The sequence below is a fragment of the Oncorhynchus masou genome, unplaced genomic scaffold (genome assembly GCF_036934945.1).
Source record: "Oncorhynchus masou masou isolate Uvic2021 unplaced genomic scaffold, UVic_Omas_1.1 unplaced_scaffold_921, whole genome shotgun sequence".
NCBI classification, from domain to species: domain Eukaryota; kingdom Metazoa; phylum Chordata; class Actinopteri; order Salmoniformes; family Salmonidae; genus Oncorhynchus; species Oncorhynchus masou.
The window spans coordinates 140,419-154,772 of NW_027015689.1; the positions used below are offsets into that span (position 1 = coordinate 140,419).

Below are 14,354 nucleotides of genomic sequence, written 5' to 3' on the forward strand. Positions count from 1 at the left end.
AGCACACCCACCCACCCACCCGCCCACCACTAGCAGCACACCCACCCACCCGCCCACCACTAGCAGCACACCCACCCACCCGCCCACCACTAGCAGCACACCCACCACCCGCCCACCACTAGCAGCACACCCACCCACCACTAGCAGCACACCCACCCACCACTAGCAGCACCCCACCCACCACTAGCAGCACACCCACCCACCCGCCCACCACTAGCAGCACACCCACCCCGCCCACCACTAGCAGCACCCACCACCCACCACTAGCAGCACCCACCCACCACTAGCAGCACACCCACCCACCACCACCACCACTAGCAGCACACCCACCCACCCGCCCACCACTAGCAGCACACCCACCCACCCACCACCACTAGCAGCACACCCACCACACCCGCCCACCACTAGCAGCACACCCACCCACCCGCCCACCACTAGCAGCACACCCACCCACCACCACCACCACTAGCAGCACACCCACCCACCACCACCACTAGCAGCACACCCACCCACCACCACCACTAGCAGCACACCCACCCACCACCACCACTAGCAGAACAACCACCCACCACCACCACTAGCAGCACAACCCCCACTACAACAACTATCACTAGCACACCCACCACCAATAGCAGCACACCCACCACCACACCCACCCACCACTAGCAGCACACCCACCCACCCACCCGCCCACCACTAGCAGCACACCCACCCACCCGCCCACCACTAGCAGCACACCCACACCCACCCACCACACTAGCAGCACACCCACCCACCACTAGCAGCACACGCAGCACACCCACCCACCACTAGCAGCACACCCACCCACCCGCCCACCACCTAGCAGCACACCCACCCACCCCTAGCAGCACACCCACCCACCCGCCCACCACTCGCAGCACACTGTCACTTCCGGCGCCGACAGAGATGGCCGCCTCGCTTCGCGTTCCTAGGAAACTATGCAGTTTTTTGTTTTTTTTACGTGTTATTTCTTACATTAGTACCCCAGGTCATCTTAGGTTTCATTACATACAGTCGAGAAGAGCTACTGAATATAAGATCAGCGTCAACTCACCATCAGTACGACCAAGAATATGACTTTCGCGAAGCGGATCCTGTGTTCTGCCTTTCAACCAGGACAACGGAATGGATCCCAGCCGGCGACCCAAAAAAACGACTTCGTAAAAGAGGGAAACGAGGCGGTCTTCTGGTCAGACTTCGGAGACGGGCACATCGTGCCCCACTTCCTAGCATTCTTCTCGCCAATGTCCAGTCTCTTGACAACAAGGTTGATGAAATCCGAGCAAGGGTAGCATTCCAGAGGGACATCAGAGACTAACGTTCTTTGCTTCACGGAAACATGGCTCACTGGAGAGACGCTTTGGGAGGCGGTGCAGCCAGCGGGTTTCTCCACGCATCGCGCCGACAGAAACAAACACCTCTCTGGTAAGAAGAGGGGCGGGGGCGTATGCCTTATGGCTAACGAGACGTGGTGTGATCACAGAAACATACAGGAACTCAAATCCTTCTGTTCACCTGATTTAGAATTCCTCACAATCAAATGTCGACCGCATTATCTACCAAGAGAATTCTCTTCGATTATAATCACAGCCGTATATATTCCCCCCCAAGCAGACACATCAATGGCTCTGAACGAACTTTATTTGACTCTTTGCAAACTGGAATCCATACATCCTGAGGCTGCATTCATTGTAGCTGGGGATTTTAACAAGGCTAATCTGAAAACAAGACTCCCTAAAATATATAAGCATATCGATTGCGCCACCAGGGCTGGCAAAACCTTGGATCACTGTTATTCTAACTTCCGCGACGCATATAAGGCCCTGCCCCGCCCCCCTTTCGGAAAAGCTGACCCTGACTCCATTTTGCTGATCCCTGCCTACAGACAGAAACTAAAACAAGAAGCTCCCACGCTGAGGTCTGTCCAACGCTGGTCCGACCAAGCTGATTCCACACTCCAAGACTGCTTCCATCACGTGGACTGGGACATGTTTCGTATTGCGTCAGGCAACAACATTGACGAATACGCTGATTCGGTGTGTGAGTTCATTAGAACGTGCGTTGAAGATGTCGTTCCCATAGCAACGACTAAAACATTCCCTAACCAGAAACCGTGGACTGATGGCAGCATTCGCGTGAAACTGAAAGCGCGAACCACTGCTTTTAATCAGGGCAAGGTGACTGGTAATATGACCGAATACAAACAGTGCAGATATTCCCTCCGTAAGGCTATCAAACAAGCTAAGCGTCAGTACAGAGACAAAGTAGAATCCCAATTCAACGGCTCAGACACAAGAGGTATGTGGCAGGGTCTACAGTCAATCACGGACTACAAGAAGAAATCCAGCTCAGTCACGGACCAGGATGTCTTGCTCCCAGGCAGACTAAATAACTTTTTTGCCCGCTTTGAGGACAATACAGTGCCACTGACACGGCCTGCAACGGAAACATGCGGTCTCTCCTTCACTGCAGCCGAAGTGAGTAAAACATTTAAACGTGTTAACCCTCGCAAAGCTGCAGGCCCAGACGGCATCCCCAGCCGCGCCCTCAGAGCATGCGCAGACCAGCTGGCTGGTGTGTTTCGGACATATTCAATCAATCCCTATACCAGTCTGCTGTTCCCACATGCTTCAAGAGGGCCACCATTGTTCCTGTTCCCAAGAAAGCTAAGGTAACTGAGCTAAACGACTACCGCCCCGTAGCACTCACTTCCGTCATCATGAAGTGCTTTGAGAGACTAGTCAAGAACCATATCACCTCCACCCTACCTGACACCCTAGACCCACTCCAATTTGCTTACCTCTCAAATAGGTCCACAGACGATGCAATCTCAACCACACTGCACACTGCCCTAACCCATCTGGACAAGAGGAATACCTATGTGAGAATGCTGTTCATCGACTACAGCTCGGCATTCAACACCATAGTACCCTCCAAGCTCGTCATCAAGCTCGAGACCCTGGGTCTCGACCCCGCCCTGTGCAACTGGGTACTGGACTTCCTGACGGGCCGCCCCAGGTGGTGAGGGTAGGCAACAACATCTCCACCCCGCTGATCCTCAACACTGGGGCCCCACAAGGGTGCGTTCTGAGCCCTCTCCTTTACTCCCTGTTCACCCACGACTGCGCGGCAACGCACGCCTCCAACTCAATCATCAAGTTTGCGGATGACACAACAGTGGTAGGCTTGATTACCAACAACGACGAGACGGCCTACAGGGAGGAGGTGAGGGCCCTCGGAGTGTGGTGTCAGGACAATAACCTCACACTCAACGTCAACAAAACTAAGGAGATGATTGTGGACTTCAGGAAACTGCAGAAGGAACACCCCCTATCCACATCGATGGAACAGTAGTGGAGAGGGTAGTAAGTTTTAAGTTCCTCGGCATACACATCACAGACAAACTGAATTGGTCCACTCACACAGACAGCATCGTGAAGAAGGCGCAGCAGCGCCTCTTCAACCACAGGAGGCTGAAGAAATTCGGCTTGTCACCAAAAGCACTCACAAACTTCTACAGATGCACAATCGAGAGCTTCCTGGCGGGCTGTATCACCTCCTGGTACGGCAACTGCTCCGCCCACAACCGTAAGGCTCTCCAGAGGGTAGTGAGGTCTGCACAACGTATCACCGGGGCAAACTACCTGCCCTCCAGGACACCTACACCACCCGATGTTAAAGGAAGGCTATAAAGTTCATCAAGGACAACACCCACCCGAGCCACTGCCTGTTCACTCCGCTATCATCCAGAAGGCGAGGTCAGTACAGGTGCATCAAAGCTGGGACCGAGAGACTGAAAAACAGCTTCTATCTCAAGGCCATCAGACTGTTAAACAGCAACCACTAACATTGAGTGGCTCCTGCCAACACACTGACTCAACTCCAGCCACTTCAATAATGGGAATTGATTGGAAAGGATGTAAAATATATCACTAGCCACTTTAAACAATGCTACCTAATATAATGTTTACATACCCTACATTATTCATCTCATATGTATACGTATATACTGTACTCTATCATCTACTGCATCCTTATGTAATACATGTATCACTAGCCACTTTAACTATGCCACTTTGTTTACATACTCATCTCATATGTATATACTGTACTCCATCTACTGTATCTTGCCTATGCTGCTCTGCACCATCACTCATTCATATCTTTATGTACATATTCTTTATCCCCTTACACTGTGTATAAGAAATTAGTTTTGGAATTGTTAGTTAAATTACTTGTTGGTTATTACTGCATTGTCGGAACTGGAAGCACAAGCATTTCGCTACACTCGCATTAACATCTGCTAACCATGTGTATGTGACAAATAAAATTTGATTTGACTAGCAGCACACCCACCCACCCGCCCACCACTACTAGCAGCACACCCACCCACCACCACCACTAGCAGCACACCACCCGCCCACCACTAGCAGCACATCCACCCACCCGCCCACCACTAGCAGCACACCCACCCACCACTACTAGCAGCACACCCACCCACCACTTCTAGCAGCACATCCACCCACCCACCCGCCCACCACTCGCAGCACACCCACCCACCACCACTAGCAACACACCCACCCACCCGCCCACCACTAGCAGCACAACCACTAGCAGCACACCCACCCACCACTTGCAGCACACCCAGCCACCACTAGCAGCACACCCAGCCACCACTAGCAGCACACCCAGCCACCACTAGCAGCACACCCAGCCACCACTAGCAGCACACCCAGCCACCACTAGCAGCACACCCAGCCACCACCACCACTAGCAGCACACCCAGCCACCACTAGCAGCACACCCAGCCACCACTAGCAGCACACCCAGCCACCACTAGCAGCACACCCAGCCACCACTAGCAGCACACCCACCCACCACTAGCAGCACACCCACCCACCACTAGCAGCACACCCACCCACCACTAGCAGCACACCCACCACTAGAACACCATAACTAGCATCACCACTAGCACACAATAACTAGCAGCACCACCACCACTAGAACACAATAACTAGCAGCACCACCACCACACCATAACTAGCACCACCACCACTAGAACACAATAACTAGCAGCACCACCACCACTAGAACACAATAACTAGCAGCACCACCACCACACCATAACTAGCACCACCACCACCACTAGAACACAATAACTAGCATCACCACCACCACACCATAACTAGCACCACCACCACTAGAACACAATAACTAGCAGCACCACCACCACTAGAACACAATAACTAGCAGCACCACCACCACACCATAACTAGCACCACCACCACCACTAGATCACAATAACTAGCAGCACCACCACCACTAGAACACAATAACTAGCATCACCACCACCACACCATAACTAGCAGCACCACCACCACTAGAACACAATAACTAGCAGCACCACCACAACTAGAACACAATAACTAGCAGCACCACCACCACCAGAACACAATAACTAGCACAGCAGACAGTTAAAGTCAGAAGTTTACATAGGTTGGAGTCATTAAAACTCGTTTTTCAACCACTCCACAAATTTCTTGTTAAACTATAGTTTTGGCAAGTCTGTTACGAAATCTACTGTTTGAATGACAAGTAATTTTTCCAACAATTGTTTACAGACACATTATTTCACTTATAATTCACTGTATCACAATTCCAGTGGGTCAGAAGTTTACAAACACTAAGTTGATTGTGCCTTTAAACAGCTTGGAAAATTCCAGAAAATGATGTCCCGGCTTTAGAAGCTTCTGATGGGCTAATTGACATCATTTGAGTCAATTGGAGCTGTACTTGTGGATGTATTTCAAGGCCTACCTTCAAACTCAGTGCTTCTTTGCTTGACATCATGGGAAAATAAAAAGAAATCAGCCAAGACCTCATAAAATAAAATCAGCCAAGACCTCTACAAGTCTGATTCATCCTTGGGAGCAATATCCAAACGCTTGAAGGTACCATGTTCATCTGTACAAACAATAGTACGCAAGTATAAACACCATGGGACCACTCAGCCGTCATACTGCTCAGGAAGGAGACGCGTTCTGTCTCCTGGAGATGAACGTACTTCGGTGCAAAACGTGCTAATCAATCCCAGAACAACAGCAAAGAACATTGTGAAGATGCTGGAAGAAACAGGTACTAAAGTATCTATATCCACAGTAAAACAAGTCCTATATCGACATAACCTGAAAGGCCGCTCAGCAAGGAAGAAGCCACTGCTCCAAAATCGACACCATTAAAAAAGCCAGACTACGGTTTGCAACTGCACATGGGGACAAAGATCGTACTTTTTGGAGAAATGTCCTCTGGTCTGATGAAACAAAAATAGAACTGTTTGGCCATAATGACCATCGTTCTGTTTGGAGGAAAAAGGGGAGGCTTGCTAGCTGAAGAACACCATCCCAACAGTGAAGCACGGGGGTGGCAGCATAATGTTGTGGGGGTGCTTTGCTGCAGGAGGGACTGGTGCACTTCACACAATAGATGGCATCATGAGATAGGAAAATTATGTGGATATATTGAAGCAACATCTCAAGACATCAGTCAGGAAGTTAAAGCTTGGTCGCAAATGAGTCTTCCAAATGGACAATGACCCTAAGCATACTTCCAAAGTTGTGGCACAAAGGCTTAAGGACAACAAAGTCAATGTATTGGAGTTGCCATCACAAAGCCCTGACCTCAATCCTATAGAACATTTGTGGGCAGAACTGTAAAAGCATGCGAGCAAGGAGGCCTACAAGCCTGACTTCAGTGTTCATTAAGTGTTCATTCAGTGTTGTTGTAATTGTCATTATTACAAAAAACAAACAAAAAACCCAAAAAGGTATCGGCTTTTTTTGGTCCTCCAATAATCGGCACTGAAAAATCATAAATCGCTCGACCTCTAATGTAAACGTCCGACTTCAACTGTAACTAGCCCCCCACCACTAGTATAACCACTAGCCCCCCCCACCACTAGTATAACCACTAGCCCCCCCATCACTAGTATAACCACTAGCCCCCCCACCACTAGTATAACCACTAGTCCCCCCACCACTAGTATAACCACTAGTCCCCCCACCACTAGTATAACCACTAGTCCCCCCCACCACTAGTATAACCACTAGCCCCCCCCCACCACTAGTATAACCACTAGCCCCCCCCCCACCACTAGTATAACCACTAGCCCCCCCACCACTAGTATAACCACTAGCCCCCCACCACTAGTATAACCACTAGCCACCCCCCCACCACTAGTATAACCACTAGCCCCCCCCACCACTAGTATAACCACTAGCCCCCCCCCCACCACTAGTATAACCACTAGCCCCCCCCCCACTAGTATAACCACTAGCCCCCCCCCCCCACCACTAGTATAACCACTAGCCCCCCCCACCACTAGTATAACCACTAGCCCCCCCCCACTAGTATAACCACTAGCCCCCCCACCACTAGTATAACCACTAGCCCCCCCCACCACTAGTATAACCACTAGCCCCCCCCCCACCACTAGTATAACCACTAGCCCCCCCCACCACTAGTATAACCACTAGCCCCCCCCCCCCACCACTAGTATAACCACTAGCCACCCCCCACCACTAGTATAACCACTAGCCCCCCCCCACCACTAGTATAACCACTAGCCCCCCCCACCACTAGTATAACCACTAGCCCCCCCCACCACTAGTATAACCACTAGCCCCCCCCCCACCACTAGTATAACCACTAGCCCCCCCCACCACTAGTATAACCACTAGCCACCCCCACCACTAGTATAACCACTAGCCACCCCCCACCACTAGTATAACCACTAGCCCCCCCCACCACTAGTATAACCACTAGCCCCCCCCCACCACTAGTATAACCACTAGCCCCCCCACCACTAGTATAACCACTAGCTAGTATAACCACTAGCCCCCCCCACCACTAGTATAACCACTAGCCCCCCACCACTAGTATAACCACTAGCCCCCCACCACTAGTATAACCACTAGCCCCCCCCACCACTAGTATAACCACTAGCCCCCCCCCCACCACTAGTATAACCACTAGCCCCCCCACCACTAGTATAACCACTAGCCCCCCCCCCACCACTAGTATAACCACTAGCCCCCCCCCCCCCACCACTAGTATAACCACTAGCCCCCCCCACCACTAGTATAACCACTAGCCCCCCCCACCACTAGTATAACCACTAGCCCCCCCCACCACTAGTATAACCACTAGCCCCCCCACCACTAGTATAACCACTAGCCCCCCCACCACTAGTATAACCACTAGCCCCCCCACCACTAGTATAACCACTAGCCAACCCCCCACTAGCCCACCCACTCCCACTAGCCCACCCACCCACCACTAGCCCACCCACCCACCACTAGCCCACCGACCCCCACTACTAGTATAACCACTAGCACAACCCCCCCCCCACCCCCCACTAGCACACACACCCACCACTAGTATAACCCCCACTAGCCAACCCACCCTCCACTAGTATAACCACTAGCACAACCTCCCCACTAGTATAACCCCCCCCCACCCCCACCACTAGTACAACCACCACCAGTACCCCATGACAGGCATAACCACCAGTACCCCATGACAGGCATAACCACCAGTACCCCATGACAGGCATAACCACCAGTACCCCATGACAGGCATAACCACCAGTACCCCATGACAGGCATAACCACCAGTACCCCATGACAGGCATAACCACCAGTACCCCATGACAGGCATAACCACCAGTACCCCATGACAGGCATAACCACCAGTACCCCATGACAGGCATAACCACCAGTACCCCATGACAGGCATAACCACCAGTACCCCATGACAGGCATAACCACCAGTACACCATGACAGGCATAACCACCAGTACCCCATGACAGGCATAACCACCAGTACCCCATGACAGGCATAACCACCAGTACCCCATGACAGGCATAACCACCAGTACCCCATGACAGGCATAACCACCAGTACCCCATGACAGGCATAACCACCAGTACCCCATGACAGGCATAACCACCAGTACCCCATAACATGCATAACCACCATTATAAACTGGGTGGTTCGAGCCCTGAATGCTGATTGGCTGACAGCCGTGGTATACCACAGGTATGACTAAACATTTCTTTTTACTGCTCTAATTAACCAGTTTATAACAGCAATAAGGCACCTCGGGGGGGTGAAGTATAGTGCCAATATACCACGGCTAAGGGCTGTGTCCAGGCACTCGCGTTGCATTATGCCTATGGACAGTCCCTAGCCGTGGTCTATTAGCCATATACCACACCCACTCTGGCCTTATTGCTTAAGTACACCGCCACTAGCATAGCCGCCACTACACCGCCACTAGCATAGCCGCCACTACACCGCCACTAGCATAGCTGCCACTACACCGCCACTAGCATAGCCGCCACTAGCATAGCCGCCACTAGCATAGCCGCCACTACACCGCCACTAGCATAGCCGCCACTACACCGCCACTAGCATAGCCACCACTACACCACTACCAGCATAGCCACCACTACCAGCATAGCCACCACTACACCGCCACTAGCATAGCCACCACTAGCATAGCCACCACTAGCATAGCCACCACTACACCGCCACTAGCATAGCCACAACTACACCGCCACTAGCATAGCCACCACTACATCGCCACCACTACACTGCCACTAGCATAGCCACCACTAGCATAGCCACCACTACACCGCCACTAGCATAGCCACCACTACACCGCCACTAGCATAGCCACCACTACACCGCCACTAGCATAGCCACCACTACACCACTACCAGCATAGCCACCACTAACATAGCCACCACTAGCATAGCCACCACTAGCATTAGCCGCCACTACACCGCCACTAGCATAGCCGCCACTACACCGCCACTAGCATAGCCACCACTACACCGCCACTAGCCACCACTACACCGCCACTAGCATAGCCACCACTACACCACCACCGCCACTAGCATAGCCGCCACTAGCATAGCCGCCACTAGCATAGCCGTCACTAGCATAGCCGTCACTAGCATAGCCGTCACTAGCATAGCTGCCACCACCATAGCCGCCACCACCACCACTACCACTACACCGCCACCACACCGCCACTACACCACCACTAGCATAGCCACCACCACTACACAGTCACTGAACTGTTGTGGGAATGAGGAAATATGTCATTATACATGATGGTCAACAAAGACCCGGACTGTGTTGTGATTCTAGTCTACAGTGAGGAACACTAAAGACACCATGACTCACTGTTACCTCTTGGGCGTCCCTCGCTGCCTTGGCATCATCCTCATTGTAGCGGTTGCAGTTGTACCTACAATAAACACAGAGCTAGGAATTAGTGAAAGCAGAAAAAAAAACAAAAAAAAAACATTTTAGTCCCAATATACACTGCTCAAAAAAATAAAGGGAACACTTAAACAACACAATGTAACTCCAAGTCAATCACACTTCTGTGAAATCAAACTGTCCACTTAGGAAGCAACACTGATTGACAATAAATTTCACATGCTGTTGTGCAAATGGATTAGACAACAGGTGGAAATTATAGGCAATTAGCAAGACACCCCAATAAAGGACTGGTTCTGCGAGCTGTGACAAGAAGGTTTGCTGTGTCTGTCAGCGTAGTGTCCAGAGCATGGACGCGCTACCAGGAGACAGGCCAGTACATCAGGAGACGTGGAGGAGGCCGTAGGAGGGCAACAACCCAGCAGCAGGACCGCTACCTCCGCCTTTGTGCAAGGAGGAGCACTGCCAGAGCCCTACAAATGTGCATGTGTCTGCTCAAACGGTCAGAAACAGACTCCATGAGTGTGATCCACCTTTCCACGCAAACCACACCATTCTGTATACTTCCGGCCCGTCCTTGGACACTGTGCTATCTTACCTCCAAACGAGCTTCAATGCCATACAACACTCCTTCCGTGGCCTCCAACTGCTCTGAAACGCTAGTAAAACCAAATACATGCTTTTCAACCGTTCGCTGCCTGCACCCGCAAGCCCGACTAGCATCACCACCCTGGATGGTTCCGACCTAGAATATTTGGACATCTATAAGTACCTAGGTGTCTGGCTAGACTGTTAACTCTCCTTCCAGACTCATATCAAACATCTCCAATTTAAAATCAAATCTAGAGTCGGCTTTCTGTTCCGCAACAAAGCCTCCTTCACTCACGCTGCCAAACTTACCCTAGTAAAACTGACTATCCTACCGATCCTCGACTTCGGTGATGTCATCTACAAAATAGCTTCCAACACTCTACTCAGCAAACTGGATGCAGTTTATCACAGTGCCATCCGTTTTGTCACTAAAGCACCTTATACCACCCACCACTGCGACCTGTATGCTCTAGTCGTCTGGCCCTCGCTACATATTCATCGCCAGACCCACTGGCTCCAGGTCATCTACAAGTCCATGTTAGGTAAAGCTCCGCCTTATCTCAGTTCACTGGTCACGATGGCAACACCCATCCGCAGCACGCGCTCCAGCAGGTGCATCTCACTGATCATCCCTAAAGCCAACACCTCATTTGGCCGCCTTTCGTTCCCAGTTCTCTGCTGCCTGTGACTGGAACGAATTGCAAAAATCGCTGAAGTTGGAGACTTATCTCCTTTACCAACTTCAAACATCTGCTATCTGAGCAGCTAACCGATCGCTGCAGCTGTACATAGTCTTATCGGTAAATAGCCCACCCAATTTACCTACCTCATCCCCATACTGTTTATATTTATTTACTTTTCTGCTCTTTTGCACACCAATATCTCTACCTGTACATGACCATCTGATCATTTATCACTCCAGTGTTAATCTGCTAAAATTGTAATTATTCTCCTACCTCCTCATGCCTATTGCACACAATGTATATAGACTTTTTTTTCCTACTGTGTTATTGCCTTGTTTATTGTTTACTCCATGTGTAACTCTGTGTTGTCTGTTCACACTGCTATGCTTTATCTTGGCCAGGTCACAGTTGCAAATGAGAACTTGTTCTCAACTAGCCTACCTGGTTAAATAAAGGTGTTCTCAACTAGCCTACCTGGTTAAATAAAGGTGTTCTCAAATAAAATAAAGGTGAAATAAAAAATAAAATATAAATAAAATGAGGGCCCGACGTCCACAGGTGGGGGTTGTGCTTACAGCCCAACACCGTGCAGGACGTTTGGCATTTGCCAGAGAACACCAAGATTGGCAAATTTGCCACTGGCGCCCTGTGCTCTTCACAGATGAAAGCAGGTTCACACTGAGCACATGTGACAGACGTGACAGTCTGGAGATGCCGTGGAGAACGTTCTGCTGCCTGCAACATCCTCCAGCATGACCGGTTTGGCGGTGGGTCAGTCATGGTGTGGGGTGGCATTTCTTTGGAGGGCAGCACAGCCCTCCATGTGCTCGCCAGAGGTAGCCTGACTGCCATTAGGTACCGAGATGAGATCCTCAGACCCCTTGTGAGACCATATGCTGGTGCGGTTGGCCCTGGGTTCCTCCTAACACAAGACAATGCTAGACCTCATGTGGCTGGAGTGTGTCAGCAGTTCCTGCAAGAGGAAGGCATTGAGGCTATGGACTGGCCCGCCCGTTCCCCAGACTTGAATCCAATTGAGCACATCTGGGTCATCATGTCTCACTCCATCCACCAACGCCACGTTGCACCACAGACTGTCCAGAAGTTGGTGGATGCTTTAGTCCGGGTCTGGGAGGAGATCCCTCAGGAGACCATCCACCACCTCATCAGGAGCATGCCCAGGCGTTGTAGGGAGGTCATACAGGCACGTGGAGGCCACACACACTACTGAGCCTCATTTTGACTTGTTTTAAGGACATTACATCAAAGTTGGATCAGCCTGTAGTGTGGTTTTCCACTTTAATTTTGAGTGTGACTCCAAATCCAGACCTCCGTGGGTTGATAAATTTGATTTCCATTAATAGTTTGTGTGATTTTGTTGTCAGCACATTCAACTATGTAAAGAAAAAAGTATTTAATAAGAATATTTCATTCATTCAGATCTAGGATGTGCTATTTTAGTGTTCCCTTTATTTTTTTGAGCAGTGTAGTTGTAGCGTCCTTCATTATTACAGCAACAACAAAAGACCGACAGCAACCGGAGGGATGCCAGTTTGAATCCCGGGTCTGACAGAAAATCTGTCCGGAAGTGAGCTTTTAACAGGAGGTGCTAGCAACATCCTAGACGCCTTCACCTGCCGTCGAGGCCTTGATCAAGGCCCCCCCCCCACAACACCTGCTCCACGGCTGCCCAAGTAAGGCAGCCCCCCGCTCCAACCTGTATGTGTCTTTCTGGGGTGTTGGTTGGGATAAAGCAGAAGGACAATAATGGAATCTAAAAGGGATACTTCTGAATGTTGGCAGTGAGGTCATTAATCAACTTCCCCCAGAGTCAGATTTTATGTTTCTATGGCCAGTATGAAGGAAGTTAGAGGTAGTTTCACGAGCCAATGCTAACTAGCATTAGCACAATGACTGCAAGTCTATGGGTATCTTACTAGCATGCTAGCAGATTTTTTTCTTGAACCTTTATTTAACTCGGCAAGTCAGTTAAGAACAAATTCTTATTTTCAATGACGGCCTAGGAACAGTGGGTTAACTGCCTGTTCAGGGAACAGAACGACAGATTTGTATATTGTCAGCTCGGGATTTGAACTTGCAACCTTCCGGTCACTAGTCCAACGCTCTAACCACTAGGCTACCCTGCCGCCCAGATACCCATAGACTTCCAGTAAAATAGCACTAGTCAGTAGGAGGTAGATCCCCCACCCACCAGGCAGAGCCGTGTGGTTCCCAGGGCCCCAGGCAGACCCAGCAGAACTCTGCCTTGCAGCTCTGGTTCCGACACACCATGTGGTTGCAGCCGCCGTCCTTCTCAATGGTCACGTGGCATTTGGGGCACTCCTGAGGGACAGATGGCCAAGCAGAGATGGGGCTCAGTAACAGTCCATCGTTCGCACAGCGGCAGCACTATAGAGCAACATGTAAGAGCCAGTTTCCTCTGACACAGATTAAGCCTAGAATATCCACCGAGAATGCTTTTTAGTCCAGGAATAGGGCGTAATCTGTGTCTGGGGGAAACCCGTCCTAAAATGCTTAAAGAGATACTCAAAATACAAATCTACCTGGTTTCGTGGAAGGACACGCAAGTGATCCATAAAAAAACAGACCAGGATTGTATTTAGAGCTAAGCCTTTTTTAAATACCCGTGTATTGGCTGCGATCCAGTTAGACGTCTCGCTGTCATCGTCACACTTCTTGATCCATTTCCTCAACCACTGAAAGATTACAACAAAGAGATTCAATACAACAAGTTCAAAGTCACCAATC

General features: G+C 50.5%; 1 pseudogene; it reads right to left on the minus strand.

Moving 5' to 3' along the window:
* LOC135538156 (E3 ubiquitin-protein ligase arih1-like) overlaps positions 1-14,354 on the minus strand; it is a 30,988-nt pseudogene that overhangs the window by 9,396 nt on the left and 7,238 nt on the right.